Genomic DNA, 11,213 nt, shown 5'->3' on the forward strand with positions numbered 1-11,213 from the left:
TTTATAATAAAATGATTATTATAATGTAATTATAATATAGTAGGAGAAACAATAATTTACTTTAAAAGATATTGCATTTTCTGCATTGTCACTATGCATAAGTTTTTTTTTTTTTTTTTTCCAACTCCCCTCTTCTTTCCCCTCCTCTCACTCTAGGGAGAAGCTCCACTCTTCTTAAACTCTACTCTAACCATTGAAAATACATAGTCCCATATATTTTTTATACTGTGCTATCCCTCCCCCTAGAAATAACCCAGCTATCTGTTTGAATTAGGATGGAAGGGTCATGGAGTGAGAAAGAAAATGGGGGAACAGTATATCGATCAATATTCCAAAAATACTATTGATCTATTTTCAAATTCACTATTTCCTCTGTCATCTTTATTCTGCTGTTAATCCCTTCTGTGAATGTTTTATTTCAGACATTATACGTTTTAGATCTAGACTCTTCATTTGTTTGCAGACATGGGCAAACAATGACAAATTTTGGACCTTGCACAATCAAGAAATAAATTTCTGTGGCATGTGTTGACAAACTACATGCCACAAATCAAATCTATGTGTTTTTATAAGTAAAATTTTATTGGAACATAGCTATGTCCATTGATTTATGTATTGCCCATGTCTGCATTTTTTTTTTCTTTAGTCTTTTACTTGAAGCTTGTGTCAAGAACAAAAGGGTACTCTTCAGACGTTGAGAACATTGAATGTTGTCCAAGATTTTTCCTGACTGGCAAAATCATAATACGACTTGAACTTTGGGCCAAACTATAATGTTAAGAAAGATTACAGGGACAGAAAACAAAACACTTTTTAAGTAGAGAAGATAGTCTGAGCCAAGGTAGGAATTTGGATGTTCATGTTTCTATTAGAAGTAGGGTTTTTGCAGGTAGCAGTATGAGATAAGGTTGGACGATCAGAGGAAACAAACTGTAAAGGGAATGCATTTGGGATTAGTGTCGGTTGTTGAACCCTATAATAGGGTTCAATGCCAACAGGACAAGTATGGAATAATGAAGAGGGTGTTGTTGCAAAAAGGTATAGGTATAGGTGAATTAAATTGATTCAGTTCTAATATTATAATCACGGCATCCAATTTGGATGCATTAATAATTTATATAGAAGAAAGAGGTAACTTCCATTCTTGTTTTAGTTTGGAAGGGAGCATTATATTATTGAAAGCATCCCATTGTAGGTAAGCCAATGGTTCCCAGTAACAAATGATAATTGTATAGGTACCTTGCAATGTCAAGTAATGAACAGTGATATTATATATGGGAACCAGAGCACCTAGCATCTAATAAACCAATCAAGGGCCTGAAGATGTCTGTAATACAGAAGAAAAACAAAAGGGAACTCTGACTAATGTCTTCAAATATTTCAAGGCTAAAGTGTGAGAAGCTGGACTTGTTTTCTGCGTCTTCAAGAGAGAAAATTAATTCTATTATTTTAAAAAACACAGGAAAACCAATTGCAGAATAAAAAAAGAACTTTCTCTCCAGAGTGTCCAAAACCAAAATAGTATAAATGACTCTTAGAGTCCCTGGGTTGCTCAGTTTCATGAAACAGATATAAGAAAGGGCAATACAGATATAAACTTCAGTGTAAGTAAAAGGAATGGGATGACTCTTGAGGCAGAATGCAGAAACAATAAAACTCCACAGTGCCTCTATGCATTTCCGATTCTCTATACATGGTCCCATATTCTGGGACTAATCCTCATATTTGAATACAGCTGTCAATAAGATCACTTCATTTTTGGTTTTCTCAAAATACTCTATTGTTTTCAAGTTATCTTTGTGCCTCTCAAAATCCAGAACGTATGGTTGGTTTAATTGCGCATCTAATAAAAGTACCTATGATAATAACTAAATAGTCATATTCTAACCTTGTGAACCAGTAAGAATTTGGATCTATTCAGATTTATTAATTCTTGCCTGTAAATGAGGAGACCATTAATGCAAGCATATAAAAGTATACAAATATAGAATACTATGAGAAATAAGAAATGCATTCAAAATGGCTTCCCAAATCCAGTATGATACATGATGGATGACAGATAGACGTAGACACAGACATAACTACAGATACCATTGAGAATGGAAAGTATAAAATATATGACCATGACTAGTGCTCTATGTTTAGGATAATTCTCAATTAATGTGATTACAGGAATTTTCTTTATCTTTCTCTGATCTTGGTCTTCTGCATGACACACATTTCAGAAAAGATTAAAGAGTTAAGGTAAATCTGATACGGATATCTTAATTTCCAGTCAAGTATTACACAAGTTACACATGAGGCAACTTTTGTTTATTTGTTTGTTTGTTTAAGTTTATCCTAACTTGACATAATGAGAAAAAATGTTGTTTTTTTTTAATTAAATTTATTGGGGTGACATTGGTTAGTAAAATTATGTAGGTTTAAATTGTACAATTCTATAATACGTCATCTACATATTGCATTGTGTGTTCACCACCCAGTCAGTTCTCCTTCCATGATCATATATTTGATCCTCTTTACCCTCTTCTACTACCCCCTCCTCTCTTATCCCCTGGAAACCACTAAACTGTTGTCTGTGTCTATGATCTTTTGTTTCTTTGTCTTGTTCGTTTGTTGCTTTCAGTTTTATAACCAACTTATGAGTGAAATCATATGGTTCTCTACTTGTTCTTATTTCGCTTACCACGATAACATCAAATTCTATCCATTTGATTTATTTGTGAAGATACATGTACCCAATAATCATTGCATTCATGGTGGCCAAGGCATGGAAACAACCAAAGAGTCCTTCGATAGATGATTGGATAAAAGAAGATGTGGTACATATATATAACGTAATATTACTCAGGCATTAGAAAAGATGAAAAATATTGGTTTTAATTTCCCTCAATATTGCAACTTAGGCGCTCATCTATTTGTAGTCTTGTTCTCAACCGAATTACACAGTAATTAGTAAGATTTTTCATATGGTGCAGTACAAATTCCCTCCACAAAAATCATAGCAGTCTGAATTTGTCTTTCCTTTACAAGTAAAACAAATAAAATATCCACTACATGGCAGTGTGATACCATAATCTAAATCAAGACACTAAAATCTTTAATTGCTTTAAAGAGAGTAACCGAGAGACAAATGGAAAACAAAATGTTTTGGTCATAGTTTGAATATACCTTGAATTTTCATTCATTCCACACCCTTTTCTTTCAGAGATAAGGGAACAAACGTTCAAAGACAGTAAATTATTTGACCACATCCAAGCATCAACTCACCTTTAATTTTTATTTTTGTTTTCCTGTTTATTAATATTGAGCTATGGGTAATGTGCAGTAGTGATGGCTCTTGGTCACTTACACAATCCCACATTTTGTGGAATAAAGAGTATAAACAGTTTATTTCATTTATAACAAGTGCACACAAAAAGAGGGGATTAATAATATATAGAGAAATTAGTATAAAGATAATAGCTGTTCCAAAAAAGCAAACCTCCCTAAAAGCACAAAGCAAGCAAAACAAACTAAATGGTGAAAAGGCATTTATCTATTTATATGACAAACATGTAAGTGTCATATATACATATATGTACATATATATGCATGTACAGATGTAACATATGATATATAGACAAAATATCATAGAACTGAAACAGAACATATTGATCACACTAATAGATTTAATGACAGAGTTAATCCAACATTGTGCTACATACATGAGAAACTCATCAACAAAGAGATTCAACAAAGTTAAAATTAAAGAATAAGTGATTTTATCACTAATCATCAGAGAAATTCAAATAAAAACTACAATGAGATATCACCTCACATCAGTTAGAATGGCTACCATCAACAAGGCAAATAATAAGTGTTGGACAGGTTGTGAAGAAAAGGGAACCTTCATACACTGTTGCTGGGAATGCAGATTAGTGCAGCTGCTATGGAAGGCAGTGTGGAGGTTCCTCAAAAAATTAAGAATAGAATTACCATGTGACCCAGCAATCCCTTTCCTGGGTATCTACCCAGAAAACCTGAAAACATTTATCCGTAAACATATACGTGATCTGATGTTCAATGCAGCTTTATTTACAGTGGCCAAGACATGGAAATAACCAAAGTGTCCTTCAGTAGATGATTGGATGTAGAAGATATGGTATATATACACAATAGAATACTATTCTGCCACAAGATAAGATGAAATAGTGCCATTTGCGAAAACATGGAGGGATTTTGAGATTATTATGCTACCATGTTTACCCAAAAATAAGAACTAACTGGACAATCAGCTCTAATGCATCTTTTGGAGCAAAAATTAATATAAGAGCTGGTCTTATTTTACTGTAATATAAGACCAGATCTTTAATATAATATAATATAATATAATGTAATGCAATGCAATGCAATGCAATGCAATGCAATATAATATAATATAATATAATATAATATAATATAATATACCACCAATTATTATTTTAATTTTTGCTCCAAAAGATGCATTAGATCTGATTGTCCTGCTAGGTGTTATTTTCGGGGAAACAGGGTAAGTGAAATAAGTCAGAAACAAAAAGTCGAGAACCATATGATTTCACTAATATGTGGGATATAAAACTGAAAGCAACAAAAGAACAAGACAAACAAATGAAGAAACAAAAACTCATAGATACAGACAATAGTTCAGTGGTCACCAGAGGATAAGGGTTGATGGTGGTGGTACATGAGGGTAAAGGGTATCAAATATACGGAGATGGAAAGAGAACTGACTCTGGGTGGTGAACACACAATGTGATACACAGATGTACAGAATTGTACACCTGAAAGCTATGTAATTTTACTAACAATTGTCACCTCAAATAAACTTTAATTCAAAAAAAAAAAAGAATAGGGCCAGCCTGGTGGCTCAGGCAGTTGGAGCTCCATGCTCCTAACTCCAAAGGCTGCCGGTTCGATTCCCACATGGGCCAGTGGGCGCTCAACCACAAGACTGCCGGTTCAACTCCTGGAGTCCCACAAGGGATGGTGGACAGCGCCCCCTGCAACTAAGATTGAACATGGCACCTTGAGCTGAGCCGTCGCTGAGCTCCCGGATGGCTCAGTTGGTTGGAGCGGCATCCTCTCAACCGCAAGGTTGCTGGTTCAACTCCCGAAAGGGAGGGTGGACTGCACGCCCTGCAACTAGCAACAGCAATTAGACCTGGACCTGAGCTGTATCCTCCACAGCTAAAACTGAAAGGACAACAACTTGAAGCTGAACAGCACCCTCCAGAACTAAGATTGAAAGGACAACAACTTGATTTGGCAAAAAGTCCTGGAAGTACACACTGTTTCCCAATAAAGTCCTATTCCCCTTCTCCAATAAAATTCTTTAAAAAAAAAAAAAAAGAATGCTAGTGATTTCTAAAATTAAATTCATTCTTGTCACAGAAAATATTCTGAATGATTCGAGTCCTTTGAAACTTGTCGTGGCTTTCTTAATAATACAGCAAATTATTAACTGTGATAAATTTTCTATGGGCACTGGAAAACATGTGTATGCTGGTTTTGTTGAAAGTCATATTCTATAGAAACGTTAAGTAGTTCAATTACGAGATGTGATAAAAAAATATGGTGAATGTCTAAATTTTTTTTAAAAATTATTACAGTAAAAGGTAATTGCCATTAATCCCCCTCAAAATAGTCCCCATCACTTCAAACACACTTATCCCATCGTTCTTGCCACTTCCTGAAGCAGTTCTGGAAGTCCTCTTTCCTGAGTGTCTTTAGTTGAACTGTGGCAGTTGCCTCAATGTCCTGAATTGATTCAAAATATTTACCTTTTATGGTTATTTTGACTTTGGAGAAAAGCCAGAAGTTGCACGGTGCCAGATCCGGTGAATAAGGTGGATGAGGACACTTCATAATGTTTTTATTTGACAGAAATTGCCATACCAGAAGTGATGTGTGACACAGAGCCTTTCTGTTGTGATCAAACAATATGGTGAATGCTGCTGCCATCCAACGGAAAGGCAGGGATCTTCATTCAGGAAGCAGTGCATCAACCTAGCAACAGAGTGTGATAAGTTTCAACTTGTTTTGTGCAGTCAGTTTGGTGTGAGTTACGGTTGAGAGAAGGTGTTTTTTAAAGTGTGCCATAAGTAATCCTCCATCATGACAACACTCCGTGTCACATATCGCTTCTGGTATAAGGCTATTTCTGTCAAATAAAAACATTATGGTGTCTTCTCATCCACCTTATTCACTGGATCTGGCACCGTGCGATTTATGGCTGTATAAATGTATAAATGTATAAAGTATAAATGATTCAGGACATCGAGGCAGCCACGACAGCGCAACTAAAGACACTCACAAAGGAGGACTTCCAGAACTGCTTCAGAAAGTAGCAAGAACGATAAGATAAGTGTGTTTGAAGCAATGAGTAGTATTTTGAGGAGGATTAATGGCAACATGTCTTTTAATGTATTTTTTTAAATGTAAACATTCATTGTATCTTTTGATCATACCTCGTATGTTAATTATACCATGTAGAACTTATGTATCCTTAAACATTGTACTGTATTGCTTGTGTACTCATCAATTAAACAAGTATGGTAAAGTCTCAGAAATTACATTTATGAATGAAGTGTTAGTAGGAGGAATATTTTTATAATTGGTTAAGCTTCTTAATATAGAAAATCCTAAAGAAAACACACACACACACACAAACACATACATGCATATACACACACTATTAAAAACAATAAACAAACACAGTAAAGTTGCAGAATACCAAATCAATGTACATAAATCCATTGCGTTTCTAAAGACTAACAATGAAATTTCAAAAAAAGAAATGGAAAAAAAAATTTTGCAGTTGCAATAAAAAGAATAAAATACCTAGGAATAAATGTAACAAAAGATATGAAGGACCTATACACTGAAAACAATAAGATATTATTTTAAAAATTGAAGAAGACACAAGAAATGGAAAGGCATCCGTGTTCATGGATTGGAAGAATCAACATAGCTAAAATGGCCACAGTATCCAAAGCAATACACAGATGTAATGCAATCCCCATTACAATCCAATGGCATTTTTTAAAGAAATAGAACAAAAAAACATCAGATTTGCACGGAATCACATAAGACACCAAATGGCCAAAGCAATCCTGAGAAAAAAGGACAAAGCTGGAGGTATCACAATCCCTGACTTCAATTTATACTATAAAGAGACAATAATCAAAACAGCATGGTATTGGCAGGAAAACAGACACATAGACGAGTAAAATACAATGAGAATGCAGAAATAAACCCACATATATGTGGGCAGATAATTTTTGACAAAGGATCCAAAAACATACAATGAAGAAAAGAAAGCCTCTTCAATAAGTGGTACTGGAAAATTGGAAAGCCATGTGCAAAAGAATAAAACTAAATTGTCATCTATTACTACATACCAAAATTAACTCAAAGTGGACCAAAGACCTAAATATAAGACCTGAAATAATAAACTGCATAGGAGAAAGCCTAGGTGCTAACTCATGGTCCTTGGGTTCAGAGAGCATTTTATGAATTTGACCTCAAAGACAAGGAAAATAAAAGCAAAAATAAATGAATGGGACTATACCAAACTATAAAAAGCTTCTGCACAGCAAAAGAAACCATCAACAAAGCAGAGAGGTAACCAACCAAATGGGAGAATATATTTGCAAACAATGCCTCCAATAAGGGGCTAACATCCAAAATACATAAGAACTTGTACAACTCAACAATAAAAAAAAAAATCCAATTTAAAAAGGGGCAGAGGATCTGAATAGATATTTCTCCCAAGAAGACATACAAACACCCAACAGATATATGAAAATATGCTCAACTTCACTAGTAAAATTATTAATATATAGGTTTCAAGTGTACAATTGTATAATACATCATCTATATATTGAATTGTATGTTCACCACCCAGAGTGAGTTCTCCTTCCATCACCATATATTCGACCCCCTTTATCCTGGGTGTAGTGGTGAGCATAGCTGACTTCCAAATATTATTGTTTTAGGGGTAAGTCTCCAATTATATTTCTCCATTTGAACTTCTCAAAAAATTTTCATCATATGCCGTTCTGTGACATTTATTTTGCCTTCCCATTTATGTATTCATTTATGTATTCAGTCTGTGTTCACTTTTTCTCCTTCACCTGTACAATACAATGACTTCCTCCATTCCATCATGTTGTTTTAATGGTGTCCAATGAATCTTATTTTAATAAATAATTAATATTTTGATTTAATTAATTATTTAAAAAATTCAATTCTATGGCTATCTGAATGCACAGAAGTTCTATAGAAACTGGAAATTTGTAGTTCTCATTTTGATGGTAATGGGAAAAAGAAAATTTAACCATGTTCTACATCAAGTAATTTCAGCACCAGCATTTACATTTGTTTTTACAATCCCACTGGCTCCAAGTACTGGTAAGTGAAGGTTCCACAACGCCATAGTTCTCAGACATTTCAAAGTAGCCAGACATCTTACTCTTCTTATACAATCCCATTTAATGTCTATTATTTCTATATAATTATAAGTAGACCCCCTCTTTCACACTCTAGTGTGGCAAAGTTTGGACAATAAATTATATGGCTACCCTATTTATTATCAATACTACTACTTTGTTATTATAGAAAGAGGATTTTTCTGGCAAATTTCCTATAATTATTAAAATCTGTGGTTTTAACATGAATTGATTAAAATCAATAGAAAAACTCTTCCAATTTTTATAACCATTATTTATTACCTAAATATTTTATAATTAGTTAGATCCCACAGAGACAACTTTTACTTTTTAAATTGTTGTGATGAATGTAGATAGTCATGAACTGTGTGAATTTCTGATACTCCTTTTTGATGAGAACGCAGGGAGGATAACAAGGTTATATGGACCCTCTTGGTCTAGGAGGATCAATAGAGTATAGCTTATGTACATTTGGAGACTTATTCATGGAAGAGGAATACAAGTAGATTAAAAAAATGAGCTCCAGTTAGAAATTTATGCATAAATCTAAAGGGAAAAAAATCAAAGAAAATTGCAAAAGAACTTGAACAAGGAAATGATGTTGCAAATTATTAGAGGAAGCTGTTAATAAGAAACACAAATCAAAAAAGAAAGCATGTTAAATTATAATATTAATTAACTGACACCACTGTCTATGATTATTTTTATTACAGCAAAGTTCCTGGTTTAGTAAACTTACGTCAAGCAAATATCATTTGAATAGAGTATGTAATGAGGAGGGAAAGTGACTTTCAGTTTTCCTTCCAATCAAAAATGGTTTCTGGCACCATATTTCCTCAAAGCATTCTTCATCTCCATGTTTCTGAATGTGTAGACTAGAGGGTTGAACAAGGGAGCAATGATGGTGTAGAAAAGAGCAAACACTTTATCTTCTGGAAAAGTCGTGTTGGTCTAATGTAAACAAAGAAGACAGGCACAAAAAACAGCACCACAACTGTGAGGTGAGAACTGCAAGTGGAAAGAGCTTTGGTACAGCTCTCTGTGGATAAGCTCTGATGGTGTAAAATATCAGAAAATAAGACACCATCAAAATCACAAAAATCACCAGAGCAATGAGACCTGAATTAACCAATTAAATTACCAAAAGACCAATTCTGTATGTGTCAGTGCAACCCAATTTCAGCAAAGGATACACATTGCAGAAGCAGTGATCTATCTCATTAGGGCCACAGAACGGTAAAAAGATGGTGAGAAGACACAGGTCTGCAGAGTGTATAAATCCCTCAGTACAACAAGCTATGATGATCATATTACAATTTTGCTTGTTCATGATGACCGCATAGAGCAGGGGCTTGCAGATGGCCACATAGCAGTCATAGGCCATCCCCGTGAGGATAAAGATCTCTATGCCACCAAGGAAGTGAAGGATGAAAAGCTGTGTCATGCAGTTATTGTAGGAAATGGTCTTCCTTTTTTTCAGTAAATCAGTCATTAGTTTGGGCATCACTGTTGATGTATAGGAAAGGTCGGCAAGTGAAAGGTAATTAAGGAAGAAATACATGGGTTGGTCAATTAGCAGACTGCATGTGATAGAAATCATTATGAGCAAATTTCCCATCCAAATAGCAATGTAGCAAAGTAAAAATAATACAAAACAAAGGATTTCAATGTCCTTGTTTTGAGATAGTCCCAAGAGAATAAACACAGTGACATTACTCCTATTTTCCATGGTCCAGGGCAGCAAAAATGCATTAACAGTTCTCTGAAAAGACATAATGCATAAGTCAATGTCAGAAATGTTCATGAAGAATATTGATGATAATACTAACATCATGAAGTTATGTTTAATGGACATAATTTCCCAAATTAATATTCAAATTTAATAATTCTTTTTTCTAAATAGTCTCATGATGATTTCTATGTTGGTCTTTCAGGACATTATATTCAATCTTGACATGAATAAAAATGAATGCATTCAATCAATCAAAAGATGAAATAATGCCATTTGTGACAACATGGATGGATCTTGAGATTATTATGCTAAGAGAAATAAGTCACACAGAAAATGTCAAGAACCGTGTGGTTTCAGTGATATGTGGGATATAAAACGGAAAGCAACAAAGCAACAAAACAAACAAATAAAGAAACAAAAATTTATAGACATACACAATAGTTTAGTGGTTACCAGAGGGTAAGAGGACGGGGGCATGGTAGATGAGGGTAAACAACATGAAATATATGGTGACGGAAGGAGAACTGACTCTGAGTGGTGAACACACAATGTGATATGTAGAATTGTACTCTTGAAACCCATGTAATTTTACTATCATTGTCAACCCAATAAATTTTAATTAAAAAAAAACTGTATGTTTTTTTAAATTGTCATTAGCTGCCAAATATTTTCCAATTCTAAAGGAATATACAATTAAGTCCTTGGAAAGGACATTACTCTGGATCCTTTCAAACTCAGATTTGTTAAAGACATGAGTGTAAGTCATACAGTTTTTGTTCAATGATATAGAAGTGAATGTAAAACTTAACAGTCATCACTAGTGGAATACTTGCTACCTCAAAATAATATTAGAAAAATATAGAAAAATATTTAAAGATTTATAAAATAATACATCTATATTTACATAGTGGAAGGTAAAAACTTTCTGCAAGAGGTCCTTGCAATTTGTCTGAATAGTTTTTTGATTGCATGTTTACTTTTTTCTTAGTGATTTGTGACAGTAAAATGCT

General features: G+C 34.0%; 1 pseudogene; it reads right to left on the reverse strand.

Annotated features, from left to right (window-relative positions):
* Positions 1 to 9,278: 9,278 nt before the first annotated feature.
* LOC117029634 (olfactory receptor 4P4-like) lies at positions 9,279 to 10,200 on the reverse strand (annotated as a pseudogene).
* Between the last annotated feature and the right edge of the window lie 1,013 nt (positions 10,201 to 11,213).

The sequence above is a fragment of the Rhinolophus ferrumequinum genome, chromosome 11 (genome assembly GCF_004115265.2).
Source record: "Rhinolophus ferrumequinum isolate MPI-CBG mRhiFer1 chromosome 11, mRhiFer1_v1.p, whole genome shotgun sequence".
NCBI lineage: Eukaryota > Metazoa > Chordata > Mammalia > Chiroptera > Rhinolophidae > Rhinolophus > Rhinolophus ferrumequinum.